At 36.8% G+C, this 24,295-nt stretch overlaps 1 protein-coding gene across 3 annotated transcripts in view; it reads right to left on the reverse strand.

The window, feature by feature from the left end:
• The window catches only part of LOC115443534 (terminal nucleotidyltransferase 5C), a 197,414-nt gene extending 173,930 nt beyond the window's left edge, over positions 1-23,484 (reverse strand). The window contains exon 1 of one of the 3 annotated variants that reach the window (XM_030168979.2): positions 23,356-23,484. The gene's annotated coding sequence lies outside the window, so the exon portion shown is untranslated. Of the gene's footprint in view, positions 1-23,207; positions 23,288-23,355 lie in introns of those variants that run through there. The other 2 variants (XM_030168980.2, XM_030168981.2) reach the window with 2 other exon arrangements.
• Between the last annotated feature and the right edge of the window lie 811 nt (positions 23,485-24,295).

The following is a 24,295-nucleotide window of genomic DNA, read 5'->3' on the forward strand; positions in this document are numbered from 1 at the left end:
GACTCGCAGCACGTTTCTACCTCGTAACCAACACTTACGGGAACGTGTACGCGATGTCGACGCACTAACTTTATAAATAACTATTTATCGATACTGTCGCAACTGTTCACTCGCCGCCTACTGGACTAAATTAGTGACGAGTAATATCGATTTTAGTTCATAGTCTTGATTTAGAAAGGTTTAATATAGAACAAGAAAATAAGATACATCGAAGTCATTTCGTATTGTTGACTTTCCATTATATCTCCTTTTCGCTAAATTGTAATGTAGCGTATTCTACGTATTTTATTCAGCCTTGATATCGAATTTGATGTCACCACTACGTCATATCTTTGCCGTAAAGTTTTAAAAACATCATGCCTTTATTATTTATGCGAATGACGTTAATTTTGCAAATTTGTAACATTCAAGTTTATATTGAAATCCTAAAAAAGTTCACCCTATTACACAAGCATGCATACATAATAACACCCTGTATTGTATACTGGACTACTGTTGGGTACGCGCATTGTTTACTCAGAGTGTTAGATAGAGTAAAGCGTACAAAGCAATACAAAAAAAGAAACTAAACTCGCCAACATTAATCAAAAACGAACTGATCAAAACAGGGAGAACGTGTTAATGACATACCTGTGTCAAAATATCATGCCGATCAGTCTTCAAACTGACATCGCCTAATGAACTAGTCAATGAAGTTTACATACTTCCAAAATATCAAAATTCAGATCTTATTCAAGAAACGCAATAAAAATTTAAACAAATAAACCTACTTAAAAATTCCTGTATTATGTGTAATTGACAAAATATTTAATTAAAAAGAAGGTTTTATGTTTTCCCTTCGTGGACTCGATGTATACCGCCTTAGGCACAATAACTCAAAGGGAACGAAGCCACTATTCCTATGGTGTCAATGGGAATCAGTTGAATTTTTTGTTTGTAAAAATTATTTGCAAGCGCCGTCCAGGCTTAAAAGGGCCTGAGGTTATGAGGAGTCACCATGAAGTGACCTAGTGTCTAATTCTTTTGCCCTTATATAAATAAAAGTCACTAATCGACCAATGATTTATGGGACATGTATATTGTATGACAAAAGGTCAAAGCGGGACATGAGTAGGTCTATGGTTCTCATAATGAACACTTAACCGAAAGGCAGCAAAGAAATAAAAATATAATAGAAGTCCCTTTATTGTAAAGTAGGCAAAAACTCAATTCTTCGTCGCTGCAAATTCTTTCTAAAGCCATTAAGGAAAATTAATGAATGAACTAAATGAATAATGAATGAATGAATGTAAATTCCATGACCTAATGTTATTTCGGCAATGTTTTTAAGTCATAACCATTACTGTAAACAAACCTTGTGGAAATTTACTACTGTGGACTGGTTTTGTTACAAAATGCAGTAATCAAAATACACATTTTTTTTTATTATTACAATGTTTTAGTGTAAGGTACGCCTACCTGCACTTCTGTCAGATAATATTACTTCATCACATCGTAAAGCTCCTGAAGATTGATGATGTATTGGACCATCGGATACACGGTATCTTTTCAAAGATTAGTACTCTTTTGCTGCTTCGGTGGCGTAGTTGTACTGCATGTGCGGTACGGCAGCATTCTGAGGTCCTGGGTTTGAATCCCGGGTAGGGCACAGTGATATTTGGGTTTTTCAGGCTGACCTGAAAAACCCAAATATCACTGTGCCCTATTTCATACTCCGGGCTGATACTGATATCAGCCCGGAGTATGAAATTTGTGCCCGATATGGTGATAGACTCGCCCCCCATCTTGGGACGGAACACACTTGGCGAAGAGTGGGTGCCCTGGTTGCGCCTCTGCTTACCCATTCGCGGATAAATGCGTGACGTGTGCGTGCCTGTATGTGTTACTCTTTTGCCATCACGTGCAAAAAGATGATCAAAGCAACCTGACAGAGTGGGACCTTTGTTAATGCTACATCGACTTAGACTTTATATGTAAAGAAGATAAATTCTCTCGACAAAACCAAAATAATCTCCAGAAAAGTCATGTCAGTAACTGTGATGTAAGAATATTTAAATAAGCAATTCTACGTATAAAAACATCGTTTATTCACAGTACGTTTCGAATATATTAAGAAAATCAGCATTTATTTGAATTTCCATTTTCCGCTAAAATAACAGTTCCACAGTTTAAAGCAACACGCTTTAAAGGTCGCTTTATGCGAATGAGATACGAACGCGTTGGTAATGTACCCAGTCATGGACATACCTAGGGTTCAAAAACTATGATTAAATTAACAACTGAGGACAAAAACAAAAAAAAATCCAAAATTTGCAAGTGCGTAGTAGATATGTTACCTGAAAACACAATGAGTGTGTTGGTGGTTGTTGATGGTTTCAAGTCTTTTGGATGAAATTTCTCTTCATAATGTAACGATGAAATGGAATGATCATACATTACGATCAGTTGCTCTCTTGAAATGTCTAGTTTCAAGCAAATACAATAATAGTTAACAATATGTACGATTTGATAGACTGTACCTCCCTGAAACTATGAAGACAATTAGAATCTTCTCGAAAATTTCCTACTAACCCATCCCTAATTCCTGATAAAAAGGAGACGAAGAGATCGTAAACAGTTCCCTTAACTCTATTCAGGTCTATCTGATCGGAGTGTGGTGCAGCGCAGGCCGGCACGTGCGCATTCGCCACGCGTCACGGTCGGTTCGCACGCGGCCATATTTAATCAGTAGCCATTTTAAAAACACGATAATCGCTGTCATGCCGTACGGTAGGGCCACGCGATAAAACTGCTTTTAAAATAGAAATATTATCTTTATAAAAGTGGCGGTTTCCATAAACTGCGGTTTAAAACAAATTATTTTTAGAATCATTTGTTACTTTATCTGACAGTTTGTTCAAATTCTTTCATGTTTACTGTATATTTCTACTAAAATTATTTACGAAGAACGTCGGGGGATGCGGTTCTTATTTATATAAGTATTTTTTAATTCATTGATAGGTGGACTAAAATGTCTTAAAACTTACTAAAACACATTCCCGCTCCTCGTTCTGAGACACTAGGTGTTAAGTATCAATTAACATATTACCCAATAATTTTTCTAACTCCGTCGTTCTTTACGTTTATGCCTGCATGCAATGTGGCGGATAAAATAGACAAAGCAATGTTACCTACCTATAGAGCCTACATGAGATTCATGAAGCCCGGGAAAGTCCCAACATGACATAAATAAAAATTCACACAGCCAAGGTAAAATCTGCAAAGAATTGCGTAATTGCTGCTTGTAAATCAACTTGGGTGGTACTTCAGTCAGAATTTATGCGATATCATATTCTAGCTTAGGTTACTTAGATTTTGCGGGTGTTGTACTTTTATAAAGTACAAGTTCATACTTTATTTCGTAACGGGCCATTGTGCATATGATTTTTTTAGTTGGTTCAACGCCGTCAGTACTTCGAAGATATTAAGCGACGAGCAAATCGCTCCAATAATACGTATCGTCATCGAAAAGTATAAATTACATATTCTTATATGAAACTCATTGACATCCTTAGATACAAGATATTAAATCATACAGCCTTAACATTACACAGGATAAAAAACAATACAAAAAATTTAATCCATAATTGAAAGATATTTCTTTCAAAAAGAAGCAACTCTGAATGACGGCGGGATAAGAAAAAGAACCAAAGAAATAGGCATCTCATCTATTTATTAATTTAAAATATTTCAAGCCAAAGAATACCTCTAGAAAGCTCCAAGACCTTGATATCATGTCAAAGGCAAATTATATACAAGAAGTAGAAATTATATTTTAATGACGTAGTTCCTTGGTAAACACAATTAATGATAGTTAAGTAAATTAACTGCTTATCTTGCTGTTATTACGGTTTAATCATCAGAAATCATTCGCATATGACATAATGCAATATGCATGACTAACAAATGCCTTCTCCCTTCCTTATACCTCCTCCCTTATGATCAATAACGCATGGACACAAACCTGTGTGGGGTTTATCTTTGTACTTTAGGCGTTTCAGAACAGAATGTTTCACAGAAAATAAGATGACCTTAACTGCTTGTTTCATCAATATTATATAAAAAAATATCTTTACTCAGTCTTCTACACTCGAGGATCCAGTATCAACCCCGCATTCGTGCTAACACATTGATGAATGGCATAAATAAAGACGGTTTCCATAAAATACCGATAGAACCTAAAAAGATGATGCCGTGTCAATAGTTGTAAGTCACGGTAAAAGATTATTTATTTATTTATTTATTTATTTATTTAAAGGTATACCAACAGCATACATATTGATACATACAATTATACACAAACAAAGCTATAAGGTATTGTGGCTGATATGTATGCCAATAACAGGTACACACAGCATTTACCAATTATATGACGCGTGTACAAAACAGAAAATATTGTAAAGTAAAAACATACTAAAAAAAAAAACAAATACAAATTTAAAAAAGAAATTAATTATTTACGAAAGTGTTTCGACAATTTACTCATAAAAGCATTTAATTTGTCGTGAAATATATCAAGATTTTTTACACCCTTATTCGCTAGGTTGTACTGATTACAAATTCTCACAGTTGGTGAAATTACACCAATATTGGTATTGCAATGTGGTATGTAAAAAGTTCTAAATATGGGAAACCTGGGTATATTGTATGGAACATTAAAAATAATTTTATCTAAAATATCGATACAGTCAATGTTGCCGTGAATTAATTTATGTAGAAACTTCAAATCGCTTAATATCCGCCTATTATGTAATGTGTTCATGCCAAAATATTTTAGTCTATTGTAATAAGTGGATCTGTGAGAAAAACCGGAACAAAAAAACGCAAGGTGCCTTGTAAATGAACGTTGTATGCCTTCAATTCTTTGCGAGTGGACACTGTATAAAGGATTCCATACTACACTCGAATATTCTAAAATACTTCTTACAAGAGCATTATACAAAATAATTTTTGTGTTTGGTTTACTAAATTGCAATGTGTTTCTCCTTATGAACCCTAATATTTGAGCCGATCGTTTCACTATTTTGTCTATGTGAGTGGTAAATCTCAATTTATTATCAAGTATAACACCCAAATCGCGTATTTCATTGACTTCAGTTACGACTGCATTGTTTATATAATATACAGAATTTATAAAATCTTTCTTTCTTGTGAATTTTATGTGAAAACATTTTGAACTATTAATATTCATTTTGTTAGCGGTACACCACTTAATGATGTTATCTATGTCTTTTGAATTAACGGTATGTCAGATAAGGCATTGATGGTCTTATAAATTTTAGGTCGTTTTTTTATTAGAATGCTGTGACTGACAGTATCAAATGCACTACTGAAATCAGTGTAAACCGCATCGACCTGCCGTCGCTTATCCAAATCAGAGGATAAATCTGATAGAAATGATACTAGATTATTATTGACCGAACGACCACATCTAAAGCCATGCTGTGAGTCTGTTAAGAAATTATCAGCACAGCGTATAAGGGTTGGAGATATTAAGGACTCAAATAGTTTCGAGAAAACTGAGAGCACTGATATTGGTCTATAATTGGATATTATATTTTCATCTCCCTTTTTGAATATAGGAACAACTCTAGTGTGCTTCCATTCGTCCGGAAAAATACCGCTGCGCAGCGACTTATTACATATAAGCATTAAGGGAAGCGAAAGGGCCTTGGCACAACGCTTCACGAAATAAGGTGGTATGCCGTCAGGCCCAGCACCTTTGGTGACATCTAATGTTTTTAATTTTTTTAGTATTTCCCGTTCTGTGAAGCGTAAATTACCAGTAGCTTGTGTGAATATTGGGAGCGGTGATGATTCGATGCTGGGTGGGTCAGTTGAGTACACTGATGAAAAATGCTTCGCAAATAAATCAGCTATAGCCTTGCCATTATTGGCTTTATTGTCATTTAAGTACATTTCCGATGGAATTGTCAATTTATTTTCTCGTTTGGATTTGATGAATGACCAAAATACTTTAGGGTTAGATTCAATAGCTTGCTCCGTTTTTGCAAGATACGCTTTACAACATTGATTGAAATACATTTTACAGCGTTGTCTTAATAATTCAAATTCTAATTTGTCCCTAGGATTCTTGAATTTAGCATATTTCATTCTCATCCTCTCCTTCTCCGATAAGAGTTTTACTAGCTTTTTGCAAAACCAAGGCGGCGAGTTAGTAGTTTTATGTTTTCTTTTTGGCGCAAACTTTTGTAAGTTGTTTCTAAGAATAGAGTAGAATGTCGAAACAAATTCGTTAACATTATTAATATTAGAATCATATTTAAACCAGTCGATCTTCAATAATTCAGAGAGTAGGGCTTTATAATCAATTTTATAGAAGTTAAGGTCTGTTCTGGTAATAGGTTGGAGAAAATAAGCACTACGTACAGGTACATCAATTTCAAAACTAGGATGCAAAGGGTCAGTTTTAATCAATGGGTTTAAACAAGACTTTACCAATACATTCTGAATGTCGGTGAGAACGAGATCAAGAATTCTATTATCTGAATTACGTATGTTGTTGCACTGATATAGGTTGTTGGCTGAGATAAAGTCGACTAATGTATATCCCAAGTTATTGTTATAACCTGATGGATCCAGTTGGTTGCAGGAGGAGTGACTCCAGGTAATAAAGGGCAAATTAAAATCTCCCACCATAAGGATACCATCAATGTTACAAGTGTTAATATTACTATCAGTAATACATAAAAAATTATACAAGGAATCCAATCTAACCGGTGGCGGCAAATATACAGCACACAAAGCGAGTTTTTTTACTTTGTTATTAATCTTTACATGTATTGTAAGCCAAATGTCTTCACACATTGTCTCCCAGGTTTTTATTCGGACAGAAGGTATATCGCGCGATACTGCAATAAGTACGCCACCACCGTCCTTCTTGGAATTCCCTGAAGTTTCCCTATCCCTTCTGTAAATTGTATAGCGAGAATCTAGAATTTCACTACTTACCACACTGAAATTTAACCACGTCTCTGTTAAAACTAAAATACTATAATTATTTTGTAAAACATTATTATAAAAATCATTAGTTTTAGTTCTTAGACCACGAACATTTTGGTAATATATAGCTATGCTATCCATTACAAAAAAAAGGTTTACAGTAGAATAAACAATCAAAAAAAAAAAAACTGTAATTAAGCTAAGAAATTGACTTAAGGTAATCACGATTACGTATAAGAAGCGCTTGGCTGAACTCATCTTTGCGAACATAGATTCTGGCGTTTCTGACCCACACAAACTTGTATGCCATTTCTTTAGCTTTGATCCGCACAGCAGCATGCAGCGACTTATTTGATGGAGTTAAATGCTCAGCCACAAATATAGGTACTCGGGTTCCAGCTAGACCTAGGTGATGAGAATTTAACTTTTCTTTTGGATTCGATTTATTGTATTTTACCACAGCTGCTAAAATTGAATCACGAACCGTAGGATTACGAAATTTTGCAATAACAGCTCGTGTCATCTTGCTATCCTTGTTCATCCTGGCTACTCGAGTAACGTGCAACAGATCACCGTCAGAAATTGGGCAATTCACCGTTTTTGCAATTTGGTGGACCGTAGTAATAAGATTCTCCGATTTAAATTCAGTAATGCCATTGATTTCGACATTAGCCTCACGCAAGTGTTGCTCCACTAGATTGAGCCTGGCACTTAAATCACTGTTTGTGGACTTTAAAGTTTGGTTCTCATCCCTAAGGTTAGTAATGAGACACATCTTCTCATCCAGTTGTTTTTGCATAATATCAAATTTTTCACTAAAAAATCCAATAGCCTCCTGGAAACTATTAATTTGTTCCGTGAAATCTTTGATATGGGATACGACTGAATCGTTTTGTTCCTTTAATGCAGAAATTTCAATTCTAAAAATTTCGCGAAACTTCTTCTCAGTCAGAAAATTATTCTGGCTCAGTGTTACCTCACATTTATTAGCAGAAGAGCAAGGTTTATTCCGGCCAATTTCATTACCCAGAGTATCGCCTTCATTAGGTGACCCCTTTTGCGAGTTGGCTTGATTAAACTTAGTTGAATTGCATTTTCGCATCGATCTACTTGACGACATATTAAAAACAAACACTTATGCGTTGACTGAGGTGATAATGAATTTTGCCGGCTCGACCCGCAGTTGGTTTGGCCCAGCGGCGGCAACACCGCACCACACACACGCGCTCCGAGCAAGGGGCGCAAGCTCAAATCCTCAATGACAGAACACTTTTTCAATGCTTAAAAAATATATTAAAATCCCGTCTTACACGGCATGCGAGCGAGAAGCGTCTATTAGTCCTCTGAGAAGCTAAGTACGCCAACCCCGTATGTGTGGCTAGTCTACGTTGCTTAATCAATGGCGCGTGTAGCGGTCGTGGGTCGAGAAGTATGAGCGCACGCGAATTTGGCACTTCCGCGTTGAGCCCAACCGTGACACTCGCGCATCAGTTCTCATTTATCGTTGTCATTAATTAATAACGGAATACCGTCCAACTTAACACTTATTGTCTCTTGCACACTAATTAATGTTGATTGATTGTTTATTATATTGAATTTAGTAGTTATAATTATCACTAAACACTGCCAGAAACACTAGGATATTGAATTCTTAACCAATTCTATATTTACTTTTGAAATAGTATTTTTTAAATAGTAAATGATTCAGAGCTGACACATATAGGTAGTAACTTTACAAGGTTCAAAGACTAATTTTGATTATAAGTCTTCCGCGAATTTATGAATGATAATACTTTTGCACACGTGATTGATTATAATAAACGTGTGAGTTAGGATTTGAAAGAATCATCCTTTCACAACACGCAAACTGTTGCTGGAAATAATATACCTAGGGATTATATAAATAATACAAGAATTGCAAGATTTTCGTGCAGCGATATACGAAGCAACTAACAGTTGTTGCCTAAGTCCTGAAAGTAGCCTGTAACACCAACCAAGAGTTACTACACGTAAATCCAACCACTCAAGTCTTCATATTGCAAAAAGAAACTGACTCATACCTTTAATTACAATAATGCATATTATCTACGGTAACTCTAAATCTATTTCAAAATGAAACGTGACCGAAGTCGCGTTAGTAACTTAATAAATGTTATATCACAGAATGTTATGGATTTGTGCATTAATTCGAGCGTGCAGCCCGCACTCGCACCGGTCAGCCTTGGAACACTCCGCGGAGCCAATTTACCAAACACTAGCGCCATGCCCTGGGTTCGCTTCTCAAAAGCTGTTGTGGATGGACTAGTCATTATATTTAGAATATATAATCTTAATTTAGGTACACTGTAGCAAATTTGCGAGGGTAAAGACTTGCCTCAAATCTTGTGTTAAGCTTTCGACTACTTTGATAGTATGGAAGTTATGATTTAGTCGAGATTTATGGATGAATGGGTTTGGATAAGTTTAACCACGTCATAGGTTATTACGTAAACAACTTTTCATTCAGAAAAATGCGGTGTCTTTCCCAAGAAAATATACGCCGGCATAACTGCCAGCAATAAGTAATATAATGAAGAAGCAAATTTAGCGATTAAATCTTAAAAATATGCGGGAAATATTGAAACGGTTCTAAAAATCGTCAGTAGAGTATTAAGCCATTAATCTTACGAATTTCATCCCAAGGAAGGTATGGATCTTGCGAAATGCGAACGAAGCCGCCAGCGAGTTAGATTTACATATTACTTAGATCAGAGATTGACTGGTAGGTACACAAGTTGTAGGCATACTACAATATTCTCTCGGATACTAACTTTAATATTCATTGGTGAGCCCCAAGTTATGATATTCACACAATACAATCCTATAAAGGTCCTAATATAATAGTCCTTGTGAAAGGGAACTGCGTATTCCCAGATTTTGGGTTAATCGTTAATAACTAACGGTTATGATCAAATTATGAATAAGATATCTTTGTTACGATATATAAATTATGCATGCGTGAGGGTATTGTACTTTGGAAAAAAAATATGAAAAATGTAAGGCACCGCATAGACGGTGTTAAGATGCTATAAAGGAACACTACCCTACTATGAAACTGTCAGTTTCGTAGTAGCTGAAGCAACTGTAAATTTCATAGGAATAAGTTTATCGACTTTGCGGCGCTTTAACTCTTGAAAATTTAGAAACGATTTTTGGTTTTATGTTTCAAGAAATATATAACGCCTTTTATTCTTGATTAAAGCTTGTAAATCGTGAAGTGCAAGATTCAATTCGAATCCTTAACTTACATGTATAAATCTGCCAGTAATGCCTTATGGAATTTTGTACACTACATACTCTTCTGCTTGTATGAAACATATTTTAAGCACTTTAAGTAATGTAAGATTGTAATAACTTTTAGGGAAGTTTTTCCATATTCGGGAAGTAGTAGTCGATATTTAAAAAAAGTCTAATTCACTCGCGACCTAAGTTTGTCTCCTAGACAGAACATCTATATAGCCTAGCTTCATCATTCTATAACATTACAATCTGCAAACAGACATACATTACAACTATTTAACGTATTAGCGTATTTAATCCAGCACTTATATGAATTCAACTGCTCAGGGCAAAAAGTCTAAAATCACTCTTATTATATGCAATCTAGGACACAATGATTGACATTTTAAAACCTATTTGAATAATTATTGAACTGACTTGTCTATAATGTCAAGTGAAATACAAAGTATTGGAAATATTTAGGTATAGAGAATTGAATTAGCTACACACAAAACTGATCGCAAAGAAAGAACGCTGCTGAACGAGCTGACTGTAGAAAGAGACAAAGCGATTGAGCGGCCCATATACGTGTTTTCTACCAATGACGTTTATATATCAATTGATTATTATATTTTGTCTATATTCAATTGTAATTAATACATCACATAAAAATGTTCACGCGGTTTACTAGAAGAGGTAGACAGAAAAGCAACTACCATGATAAGCTAAGCTTATTTCCGTTGGTGAATATATTTTTAGATCAAAGTCAATTCACGTGTTTCTAGTAATAACATCACAGACATTAATACGTAATTACACAAAGTATAAGGGAGATAACGAATGCGATAAGTAAGAAAATGAATCCTCAAAGAAGTCCTGATATTATTCTGGTTTATTAATATAATTGCTTTTATCTTTCATCATCCCACATCCAAGATATGTCGAACCAAAGACTGCAGAAAGGCTACGAAAAAACAAAATTACTACGGGTACGATCTCAAGGAAATTATTCTAGAAAACCGAGGGCTTTTTATAGACGCGGCTTCACTATTTCCATTTTAAATCATTCAATTCGCTGGATTCAAAGAAAATTTCTTGACAAACTGTAAGTGGCCGCTTTGGCGGCTGGAAATATACCGGGTATTTCATTGTAAAGCGACATCTTTTGATATGAATAGATACATTTCATTTTTGTCTGGTAAATGGATATGCACCGATAAATGTCTGTGGGTTTAAGTATTGAAACATGGGAAATCGCTAAAGGAGCGAGCCCCATATGATGTAACCTTCCGTCTGTACAGATAAAGTAGCCGAGTATCAGATGTTAATTCTTAAGCCGTGAAGACTTCATTGAGTTATTAGACATCGAAGTATCCATATGACCAATTACAACACACGACATCTAGATCAATTTATTGTACATGTATGTAACAGTTTAGAAAGTAAACAATAGTAAACAAGTCGGCATCCACCTGAGAGGGAAGGCGATCGATGGCCGATTGCATCATGCGCCTGCGCTGGTGAAAGTAACCGATCTGTACCAACTTCATCTGCGCTGACAGCCCTTTGTCCACTAAATTACGTAAATCTTAGATTGGTCTAGAAACGTATTAGCTGTGCATTGGATTTTCATTTTAGCCAACTCCTTCAATTTTGAGATCAGTATTTAGTATTACACATTTTACACAACCGTATTGTGCGTCTATAGCTAGTAAATGTATCTTCCTATTACAGAAATAATTTTCATAATCGAAACAGTAGTTCCAGAAACTAGCGCTTTCAAAGATTTAAGCTTGAGAATGCCACAGATATTAATAATAGTAAATCCCCATGTAGTGCTTCAGACTATGTAGACGGTTAGAAGCCTACGCCCTTTAGGTCACGTAGCTAGGAATTTGTAGAGGTCACTATGCTGACTTTTGATCAAACAAGGGCTTTGTTAAACCAAGAAATATTCAGATAAATATTATAAAAATATTTCACAACACAATAAACTATAATATTTCACAATGTAGTAAACCATAATAATAATTTGGTGAGAATAAAAGAAGCGAAATTGGTACATCAAAGACTTGAGATGTGATAAACTATCTGACAAATTATATGGGATATGGGCGGAACTCTGAAATCCTAACAAACCAAAGCAATAACAACATAGTTAACGTCATATCGAAAGCGAACGTTCCGAGTTTCCAGTTTGCACGCAACTGCGACCTATTTACAAGAAACCCGAGAAACTTCGGTAATTCATTAAAACAAATGCTCAACAAATCGCCGAGGGTAGTAAAACAATTGGAAATAGGACAACGACCTTCCTGATCGTAGAGTAAGGCTGCCATACTTACAAAAAATATCACGCCTCATCCCCAAAGAGGTAGGCAGAGGTGATAGGGGACCCAAGTTTCACCATATATGTTTCTTCCTACAATGTGATAAGGGGCAAAACAATTGCCATACGGGGCACAAATTCCAGCGACTGGGCTGATACTGAACAGAAAAGCCCAATGTCACTTTGCCCGGCCCGAGATACCACTACCTTACTTAAAAAATTACATACTTGTGCCGTTTTTATCTGTGTTAGGCTGATTGATCTCTCGATTGTCGACATTACAATATACGTATTACCAACCGTATTTACCAATAGTTCGGTTGTAGTCAGTTTATCGTAATTTATTTTTTACACATCATCAGCTCAAGCGTACTCTTGATCATAAGTATATATAAAGACTACACGTCCATCTCTTCAGGGAAATCCCCCTCAAGTATATCACACTACCAATTTAAGTAACAAATGCACGTTTCTAAAAACACTTCAAAACAAGTGTTTGTTCTCACTAACGCTTCAACATGAACAGACATGTTGAGAATAATCGATTTTTTATTATTCCACAACTGAATAACTAAGTACCACGCCATAAATAGTAGTCAAATGTATTGATTTACCAACTGGGCCCTTATTCTGTATGATAGTGTAAACGCGTAACGCGGCCGTGTCATGTTATCTCCGAGAAATGTGTGTGGAATGGTATCCTGTAAGCCAAATTTCTATAGTCCTAAACATGATGCGTTGTGTTACGGCTTGTTACACACTGTCAAAATAACGTGCGGGATAGAGAATAAGGCCCCTGCACGACACCGCATTCTTTTGTCATCCTAAGTTTTTACTGATTTCCAATACTTTACTATAAATAGGGTCATGTCAAAATTACCCCACTGTGCCTGATGATAAGGGACTTGAATCCAGATAGTATCGATTGATGAGAGATACCCCTACTCGACACAATTACGCCGGCCTGTATTCAATCATCACAACTACTCATATCTTTCGAACTAAAACCTAACAGTATTACCTGCTGCTTAACGACAAACATCGACAAAGCGGTATCCACACAGACTCTCGCACTCTAGTAACCAAAACCTCGACATCCAGCGACTATCGATCCATAGTAATACGTATAAGTATCGCAGCTTGTTCCAAATATTCAAAGCTGATAATGCTATCTACACCCACGTTTAGCATACTAATAACCAAACCAACTGCCATGAAGGTACGAAGAATTATATAAAGAACCTTCGATAACACGGTATATTGAATAAATAGGTTCTGTGAGCTCTTTTCTGGAGAAAAATGCTTGTGATTAATAAAGTAATCCAAGATAAAAAAAAGCATACAAAAGTTCATGATAAATAAGATAGAGGTTGCTGAGATCCTTGCAACCATGGTCGCTGAATTTCTAACGCCATATGGAATTAAAATTGCAATTGTAGATGACCATCGATCTCAAAAAAATTCAATCTTATAAATCATTTTCTAATTTATCTAACATGAATACCTATAAGTGCATATTCCGAAGCACAAGAATATGTTTCACAAATCACCTTGATTACTAATAAAAGACAGTTAAAGCCTCATAATTCCTTCTAGACAACCTAGAAGCCTAACTCTAGTCTCAATAAATCTTCACCTACATATTAATTTTCCAGTAATTTTCCTGTTACCTGTCAAGCTCAGGATGTTAATGACATTAATTACAAGTTTTCTTGGTGACGCTTTACACTTTGAAGGCTTTTATCGATGCTTGTGACAGAAGACTTCGTCGATGGAAAATAGGTCACCTAAGTACAATCGCCGTCGATTTTGGATCAGCGGTAATTTTAGTGAGCTTAAAGATAATAAATTTGCTTTAAACTTCATGTTATTTTAGATAAATTCCCACCCAAATCCTTATAGATCGGAAAGGATTGAATCGGAGGATTTCCAATTGTGTCCATACATATTACACAATGCTAAATGACATTTGCTGGTGATAGGATATATTTTATATCTGCCCGAATAGCCACTGCCGTACACAAGGTGTTAAAACCCACCACAGTGGCCGCGGTAAGTGTAACGCATTCCGGGGTCAGCCTGTGTATACCCGGTCTCAACAGGCCGGCATAATTGTGTCGACTGTCGAGGGGCAGTCATCTCACGTCAGTCGACATTCTATTAGATCATACTCCACTTACCATCAGGTGCAGTGCGGTCTCTCTGCCATGCTCGTATAAAAATAAATCGACTACAGATCTCTAACAATAAGGTGAACTGTTTGTTCTTTCTTATCTGTACTATGGAAATGGTCTATATTTTTCACGACTGTTATCTTGCGTATACCTATCAGGAATCCTGGTATGCGACCAGGGTTATGTAGTAACAGCTAGTATGGGTATTTACTAGAACAGCTTCTAACTGGGCCGTGCAGACAATGCGGGTTGATGGACAGGTGGTTTATCAAACAACCTAATCACCAACACCCTTGGAGTTTCTGAATAAATTGAGTAACAGGTCTTTGTACTGATTTGCTTAATGGCACCTAGCAGTTAGGTATTTTATATGGAACACAAAATGAAGAACAGGACTTGATATAAGGAATATGCCTTATTAATTTGATATGATTATTGGCACCAATTAAGTTTTAATTTGATCGTAAGGTCTTTTAAAAATATAATTATTTTACATGAAACAAATTCATTGACTTGTATGTCACAGTTTGGACTAAAGTAAATTCGGGGTAAATTACTAGTTGCATCACTTCTAAAGACCATTGTTGTTTTTATATTACACAAAATGGTTAAAGATATTAAACATCCCAAGACTCCGAAATCCAGAGCTGATTATCAATACTATCCACTATTCATGGGTAGCAGTGACGTGTTTCATAGCAGACTAGGTTATATCCAAGATCCAAACCCAATGCACTAAGCTTACTATTTGCTACTAGATATCATTTCATAGATTATGCTGTATATTTAGAACAAAACCTATTGAAGCACTTACATATTGTCAACACACAAGAGCACTTATATACATTGGACATTGTATGTAGATAACATATAAGTATGGTATTATAATAACAAGTCAGATTAGAACTGAAGGGTTCCGAACCAAATATTTTAATAAATAAGAAATTAGTGGAAGAGTGTTGAATTTACGTTGTAACCATCGTACACAATGGAAAACCTGCCACAGTGGCTTGTTCCAAAGACTCAAATTCCATAACCAACCATATACGTAATAGAAGCTAAGATAACTCTGGCTACCATTGTTAAACGTGTTACACATCCCATATTATATTTGGACTTCGCTGCATTACACTCAAACTAAATGCTAACTCAAAGAACAAACCTACATATTGAGCCCTATGCAGTATTCCTTTTCCCAAATGGTTATTACACCACATTCCCTCCGTGATATCGAACAAATCCGCGTGCAGCCGCCAGCAATATTATATCAGTGAACAAAAGTGAAAATGACTCAACCTTGGCATTCTTGGTGCATACAACACGCAATCCGTAGCATATTATTTCGCTGCTCTATTGTACAGCCGTTCACGTTTTAGGAAAACAACTAACAAAGGCCTGGCGTTGTCATGACCTATCCTACTATGTGGGATATCCAAATGTACAAAGGGGAATCAAAAAATATATTTTTAGTTCTTTAAAATTTTTACTTTTCTGTTGAATAAAATGAATCTGTTTTCGAAGATAACATGTCATTATACGCCACGCCTTCCCCAAAGTTGCATGAATTACAAAGTCTTGCAACATGGTATTTTAGTACAATGGTTTCCTAGTCCTATTAGGAGTAAGTACCCTTTGCTTAAACGTAATCTACATATAGTATAAAACAAAGTCCCCTTTTCCGTCTGTCTGTATGCTATCGATTTTGCCAACATCTACTGAACGAATTTTTATGAAATAGTTAAAGTAACATCCTGGGAAGGTTATAGACTACTTTCTGTCCTGGGAAAGTATATAGCGAGACTTTTATCCTGGAAAACTCCTTCAGGAGGGCGAAGCTGCGAGCAAAAAATAGTTACAGTATAAAAATAAATCTATATGAATAAATGACACGAGTTCTTAAAACGATTTTCTCACAAAACTCCGTTTTACAGAAGCGACTCCTTCAATTAGAGCAGAATTCTTGCGAACCAGGGAAAATAGGTAGAAACAATGCAGTCTCACATACGAATAAATTGTTTTCCTAAAATGAACCGTACTATGTTAAACAAACGTGCACATTGTTTGTCAACAAAACAATAACCTTTACTAATATATGAATACAACAATGAATTATCACATTTAAACCATTGACCCTTTATGTACAGTTTTAAAAACTAGTTTAACCACAATTAAACAAAAATGACTATATTTAAGTCATATGTGAAGATTTTGTTCGAGCGCGGTAATATACTACTTATATTCTGCAAAGATTTGTTACTAAGGCTATATTTTACTTGAACATGCCTTTTTTATGTTATGACTAATCTGAGAAACCGCTTTACCGATTTAGACGATGCATTTATTAGAGTTTTATTTAAAGAAAACATTTTATCTTAGGAAAGGTTTTAATGGGCTAAAACTAGTTATTCGAAACTACTGAATCAGTATTGTTCCATTTAGAAGAGCTTCCAGACATCCTAGAACACGGGCTATTGTAGTGGTCCTTTGTGCGGCCACAATAGTAGTTATCTGCAATCTTTGACATTTATCTAAAACCCATTTTGATCCGTCTGAAGTCATGCAGCGTGAGGTAAACTCAAACTATTCAATAAGATAATAATAATGGTTATTTGTATGCTGATAGCTCGTTTGGAGAGCCAAATCGGCTTTGAGTTCGAATTCTTGGATGAATAGTTTTTATTCCCAATCAAATGAAACATCTTATTTAATGATTTCTTATGCTTATGCGAATGTTAGACATTAAAATTATCCCCCCCCCGTGACCATGAAGGCTGCAAAGTCTTCGAAACGTCGAGAGAAAAGTAAAATATTAAAACCGCGATAAAATCCGAAAAGTAGTTTAATTTTAACATCTTATTTACCAAGGACAACAAGAGACATGTGATAAGGGAAATGTAGGTGAACTTCTGGCTCCGGCTGTAGAATGAAAAACTTAACTCTCGCAAAAACCAAACCCTGTGTCTAACAAAAGGAAAATATAATACAGGAATGACTATTATAATGTCATCTCAACAACTTATCGTTAAGTAAGGGCACGTCCACAAAATAACCTTTGCGACTCTCTGTTTTATTAATTTCATTAATTAGTTTCATGAATAAATTACGGCGCCTATTCCTCAGGACGTTTCAATTTATCTCCCAGGGATCTTTGGAGGGCATCAAGTCAAATTCCACTTTCGCGTTTGAAATTTCCTAAATATCGATGAGTATTTCAAAAAGCTTTCGTGTTTCAGGTCTTGAAGTTATTTCGAACAGTCTAGTAAATTAGGGACCTTACTAGCATAAATTGTATTTTAGTAGGCAAATGGAATTTTGCCCTTTGAGCTCTTAAAATACTTTACAAAATACGATAATTGGGAAACGGAAAATTGGTTATAGGTCTTTTATTTCGAAAATCATCATTTTTGATATTAACGAAACTAGAATCAAGTGGTAGTATAGACCATTTACATTGATTAAGTTAAAAAGCGGCGATAGCCTAGTTGGGTATGGTACCGACTGCCAAGACGAATGTCCGCAGGTTCAAATCCCAAGGACACACACCACTGACTTTTCTAAAATCATGTGTGTATTCTTTGTGAATTTATCGTTCGCTTTAACGGCGAAGGAAAACATCGTGAGGAAACCCGCACATCTGAGAAGTTCTCTATAGGAATTTCGAAGGTGTGTGAAGTCTACCAATCCGCACTAGGCCAGCGTGGTGGACTAAGGCCTAATCCCTCTCAGTAGTAGAGGAGGCCCGTGCTCAGCAGTGGGCAAGTATATAATACAGGGCTGATATTATTATTAAGTTATCTAAGGTAAGTAAATAGATGGAGATTTCCATTAAACTGAGTTACGTTAATCCATAATCCACGCGTAAACTCAATAAAGCCAATAATTTGAGTTTGGTGTCGCTTTGTTATGCATATTCAGAGACAATGTGATGGCTGCCAACATCTTCTTAGAAATTTAATCTTGCCGGATCTGTCTACTGGTAGTATATAATGGCTTTTACCGGTCAAATCTTAGGTTTAATGTTCAGGTCAGACTATTTCTTAGTTTTTGTCATGATTTAGTACAGGTATGAAGGCTATACAAGTCGGTTCTTTTGCTTTAGTTTCGAAAATTGTATAGACTTTTCCATTCTGGCACTATAAAGTTAATTAGACCTCATGTATTGTATCATCACGCGAAGTTTCTGTTCTAAGGTCCATCTGATATACTAGTCTGTGTTACTGGATGGACCCTGAGTTACCCAGACGCGGTTCAAAACTCTTTCCCGTTTCCTCATATGAAGGTCAAAAACTTAGAACTACGACTACTCTTTAAACATAGTCGTATAGATTTCTGCCGATCGACTGCCTCGGTGGCGTATACTGCATGCACGGTACGGCAGCGCTCTGATCTCCTGGGTTCGAATCCCGGGTCAGACAAAGTGATATTTAGGTTTTTCTGCTCTGTATCAGTTCGGAGTCTGGAATTTGTGCCCGATATGGCGATAGGTTTGCCCGCTAACATAACATGGGACGGCATACACTTTGCGAAAAGTGGGTGCCCTGGTTGCGCCTCTGCATACCCCTTCGGGATAATTGCGTGATGATGTGTGTGTTGTCGTATCGATGTATTTTCAGTCAGAATTACCGCGCAGTTTGTAGCAATAAAAAAACTATTCTCGAACAAAATTATCTACATTTATGTGTATGTACATAAGGTAATCGCTGAGCATTACAATGATTGGTGCCGCGATAATACCACAATTACATATCACCTGTAATGGTAGGAAACGCTATCTTCACGCCATCTGTGGGTGGATAGAGTTATTAAGAAATTTTATGGTGGCCATAATTTCCGAAAATTGTTGGACGACAAACACTCTTATCTACCCTTTTAAAATATCAGCGTATCCGTCATTGTTCCTGTATTGGTGATAGCGGTGAATATATCAGTTTTAGTAGTGCGTACTTGGTCTGTACGTGAGGTGACGAATTTGATTCCCAGCTCAGGCAACGATAATTTGTATGTTTTACACTTCGAAATATTCAAACTAATTTGAATAATTTGCCGATAAACATCAGCTTGGATTAAATACACTAATGATATCTCTGCCCACCCCTTAGCAAAAAGGCGTGAGCTTAAAATTATTTATTATTTATTAATTGCCTTTACCTTTCTCACTAAACACTTCAGTATACCGCTTGTTTCATTATCTTAAACAACCTATCTACGTCATCACTCAGCGTGGAGTTACTAAGTAGTCGACAATCTAATAATATCTGTAAATAAGGCCACCATCATTTCCACCAAAATGAATTACAGCATGACTCAAATAGTTAAGGTCTGGAAGTAAATGCCAAGATATAGCAATATAAACGATCGAAAATTATGAACTACTTTACACAGAAAAATAGTCTTTATTGAAATCTTTTACCCTTCAGCAACAATCTGTTATAGCATTTCAATATTCACATTAATTTAAATATTTGTAGAGGATGAATATTAGACCGAGGGAGCAGACGAAGCGAGTGCGGATGGAATAGTCGGCACGGTTCGACCGCAAATACGAATGCCAAATCTCTGACCTTTTGAGGAAAAGGCAGGTCAAAAGTACCCTAAACCGACAGGAATCCGATGTATGCGATGGGACTGAATGAAATGAAGGTAGATACGTGAGGTGGACATGTTGATAATTCACTCTCTGCCTACCGTTGTGGGAAAGCGGCGTGATATTTTGTATGATGCTGAATATGCTAAAAATTTTGTAATGCCGTGAAACAAAAATTCGGTAAACTTTTTTCTGAATACAGTGCAAAAAGAGAGTGGCGGCCATGGATTTATGAATAATATTATGATTATATCAAATTTAAATAGGTATAGTTATTCTAACTTTAGCGTAGGTATTTTATTAGTGGGTAGAAAAAAAATTTTCAATGTGAAAATTATTCCGCGAAGTCCTATTTCTTCATGCCTGTTCATTCAGTTTATCTTGTTCAATTATGAGATGCAATTAAAATTAATTTCTTCTTACAATAATCACAAGGAGCCTGGCGGCTTAGTTTCTATGAAAACAGCTGTTGCGGCGAAATAGTAAGGCTATTTCCATATGGATATAATTCATACAGAAGATATAAATTATCTGAACAAGTCATTCATAATAGACTATGCGCTACGATTGTCTAGTATTAAAAGATTCTATATCTCCTAAATAGCTTTGTAGAATAGAACCTTGTCACTCCAAGCCGGAAATTTGGCAAAAGTAATACTGATTAATGCAAACATAAAGACAAAGTTTAAGAAATAAATTCGATGTTACAAACACCAGTTTCCTTATATAGGTTTGATAGCTCGTAAATGCCATATAAAGGTGAAAACATCACTGCCTACGCTCTTGTAGACAAACGCGAATATAAAATTAAGTGCGTGCGGCATACACAACACTTAAATAAAAATCTGCAAAGTCTAAGTTAATCGCAATACATGTTCTGTACTAAAACAAAGTTTATGAACTCAACAATCAACAATTTAAAAATTATAAGTTTCCTTTTATCTGATTAAATAATAGTCAATAATTACGTTAGAGAAACACAAAAATATATAATGCATAAATAGACGGGTTTTAAAAATATAGTAGATAGTTAATATGAAGTTGCATAAGCTAGGACGTTCGGAAGTAATAAAAAGATCGTAATTTCGTATTTCAAGAGACTAATCAACTAACTCCATTTTTAGACTCGTCACTAGATCGCATTTATACATTAAGATAAATAGCAACTTGTTCAGAATTCAAATATTTAGGTACGCGACGGAAAATCGAAAGTTCCAGATACGACGCAATATCAATAATGTCTCGAATTTATGGCAAACAAAAATAATAATTTTTTCTAACATGAAAGAACTCTTTGTCCTTTTATCTAAACTTGTTTGACTACATTCAGTATTTGACAGATTTTCGTTATTTTTAACACAAAGCTCGAATATTTCTAATATACCTATTATAATCCAGTTTCACGCCTATGAATTATCAAAAGAAAAAAATTTGATACTGACTAGTCTGATATAGTTATAATTAAAACAACTTGAAGTCCCTTTACAGTGTATGAAAGTATATTTTGATTCAAACGAAATTGTAACAATGGTAGATGACAGAATTGATATAAACTAAGCCCTCAGAAAAGATAAACTAAAGTTAGTATGCGCTAGGTAACCAATGCTCACATTCACTTGGCTATTAGAATTTATGAGCTAACTTCACCAAATGCATTCCTAAATACCAGACGTAAATTATACGTCTACGTAAAATAAATTAAATTAAACGTTTCATAATGTTTTAGATTAGAACTTAGATTTGTAACTTGCAATGTTTGTACAGTAAAAACTGCCACGAATCATATCTGGGACGCGGTAGGACGGTGGTATATGGGCGATAGTCAAGTGACGTGAACAGATCCAAGGCAATCGCGTCCTTTCCAACACGAAAATTGGGCCAAACCGTGTCACTTATGAAAGTAAAGTCTAGATCGGCTGAACGTGTCGAAATAAAACATATATCCCAAAAAAAGAGAACAATCACCGTGAATTTCAACAAAGCGTAGTTTATAGAATGATAGGTATTACGCACAACAGCCGCTAGCACAACGAATAACAGAAACCTCTCCGAACACAAAGGGGATTAGCTCGCCGAGTCACGTTTTAATAACAGAATTATTATTATTATTATGTATAATCTTCACAAAATGTCATCCGAAGATAAATAGAACGGGGATTATCGGAATGACGCCATACAATCCGACCCAAACGGAGATCTAGCAACGAAATTAAACCTACTGCTCGCTGCGGATCATTTCTCAGTGTCGAGAGATGGCGATAAAGATCCCTACCCTCATACTGCAATAAAACCAAGAAACTGTTTCTTGGTATAAATAATTGCTGTTGCATTTGTGTTACTTTTTATCGGATAGTTAATGTAATAGTGCAGTCGGGCGTCATTATATCGATGTGCGTATTCAAACCGCTGCAAAACGAGGGTAAACGTAAACGCAAACATAAATTGCAATTGTTTGAGTTTGAGTGTATGAATTGACGAGAGCATTCCGTCTGTTCAGCGACGTTCGCTTTTGACTTTATTGTTCAATTTGGTTCGTTAAAAAGGCAGCGGTCTGTTCGCCGGTCTGATGTCGATCGACAAAACTGAATGGAGTTGTGTAGATTGAGTGTTACATAAAGTTACGTTTGCCAAAATAGTGAATAGTGCGTGCGTGGCTGACGGCGGCCGCGGCGGAGGATCAACAAGTGCACCGCGTCCCGTGGCACTCGCCACTCCGCACACCTCTCCCGCGGTAAACAAAGAAAATCAAATGGAACAGAATACACTGGAGGCGACGATCGTGAAAACTGGGCCGGACATGTGTGCCTCGGCCGTGACCGCGTTACAATCACTTTTCAATTAATAAAGAACCAGCGAGCACCTGCCGAGTGCAACGCGGACTATCACTAGCAACGGGCATGCAGTGTGTACGCACGCGTTGGTGCCGCGCGGTGCACGGAGCAGGCCGCGGCGGCGCCGGTGCGGAGGCGCGCGAGCCCGCTTGCGGCCCGGCCGGCGTGTTTACGTACTTTTGGGACGTTTGACGTTTCACACAGGGCACAGGTTCACAGGCGCGAGTGGCGGCTACGGGTTTGTTCGACACGGTCGCGTGCGAGTCGCGCGGCGGTCGGCGCGGCACTGCGGCCAGCGCGCGAGCGACGCGCCCGCCAGCCGCCCGCCGCGGGCCGCGAGCCGCCGCGCCGCGCCGACCGAGCGGCGATCGGCCAATTCGCAACTCCAAATACCTACGTAACTTAACTCCATAATATTTTATAGTGTCGTAATCGCATTAGTCGATTACCGCGCTCCGCTCGCGTATAATCGATGTCACGATTCGGGAGCGTTCCAGGAGCGGCGGCTCTCGGCACTCGCTGCATTTCGGCATTCTACCAGACGAGGGACGGGCAGGATGTGAAAGGTCAGAAGGCAACGCGAACGGCGCTGGTTGACCTCTAAAATCTCGAACATAACGAATTTATAATTCTTTGATGCGACAACGAGAGACTTGTTTTGAATACGCATTCCGCTGCATTCGTTCGTCCTCTGCGAGTAGGCACTTGACATTTTGTGTTTGTTTTCAGCGCGCACTATAACTTAGGCGTATACGAACGCGGAGTAGCAAATGTATTATTAAATACCTGGATACCAACCTGTCGTTTTGCTCGTGATATTAACGGGATCCGACAACTAAGTTTCCTTGCAAATGTAAGCGAGTAAATCCGTAATCCGAAACGTTGAATTATATATATTCCTTTTGTACCGACGAATGTCAAAGAACTCACAAGACGGAAAATTATCATGACCATTTAGAATGCTGATTGCTGAACATGGCGCTGGTGCATTATTGGTTATTGGAGGCAACAAAAATTCTGGCCTTAGGAAATCCCACTTAACAACGCAACAGCAAAGTTATATCATGGCGGCAAATGGCATTTCCATGAGATGATGATACTTGATCATACCAGTAAA

The sequence above is a fragment of the Manduca sexta genome, chromosome 20 (genome assembly GCF_014839805.1).
Source record: "Manduca sexta isolate Smith_Timp_Sample1 chromosome 20, JHU_Msex_v1.0, whole genome shotgun sequence".
Classification (NCBI taxonomy): domain Eukaryota; kingdom Metazoa; phylum Arthropoda; class Insecta; order Lepidoptera; family Sphingidae; genus Manduca; species Manduca sexta.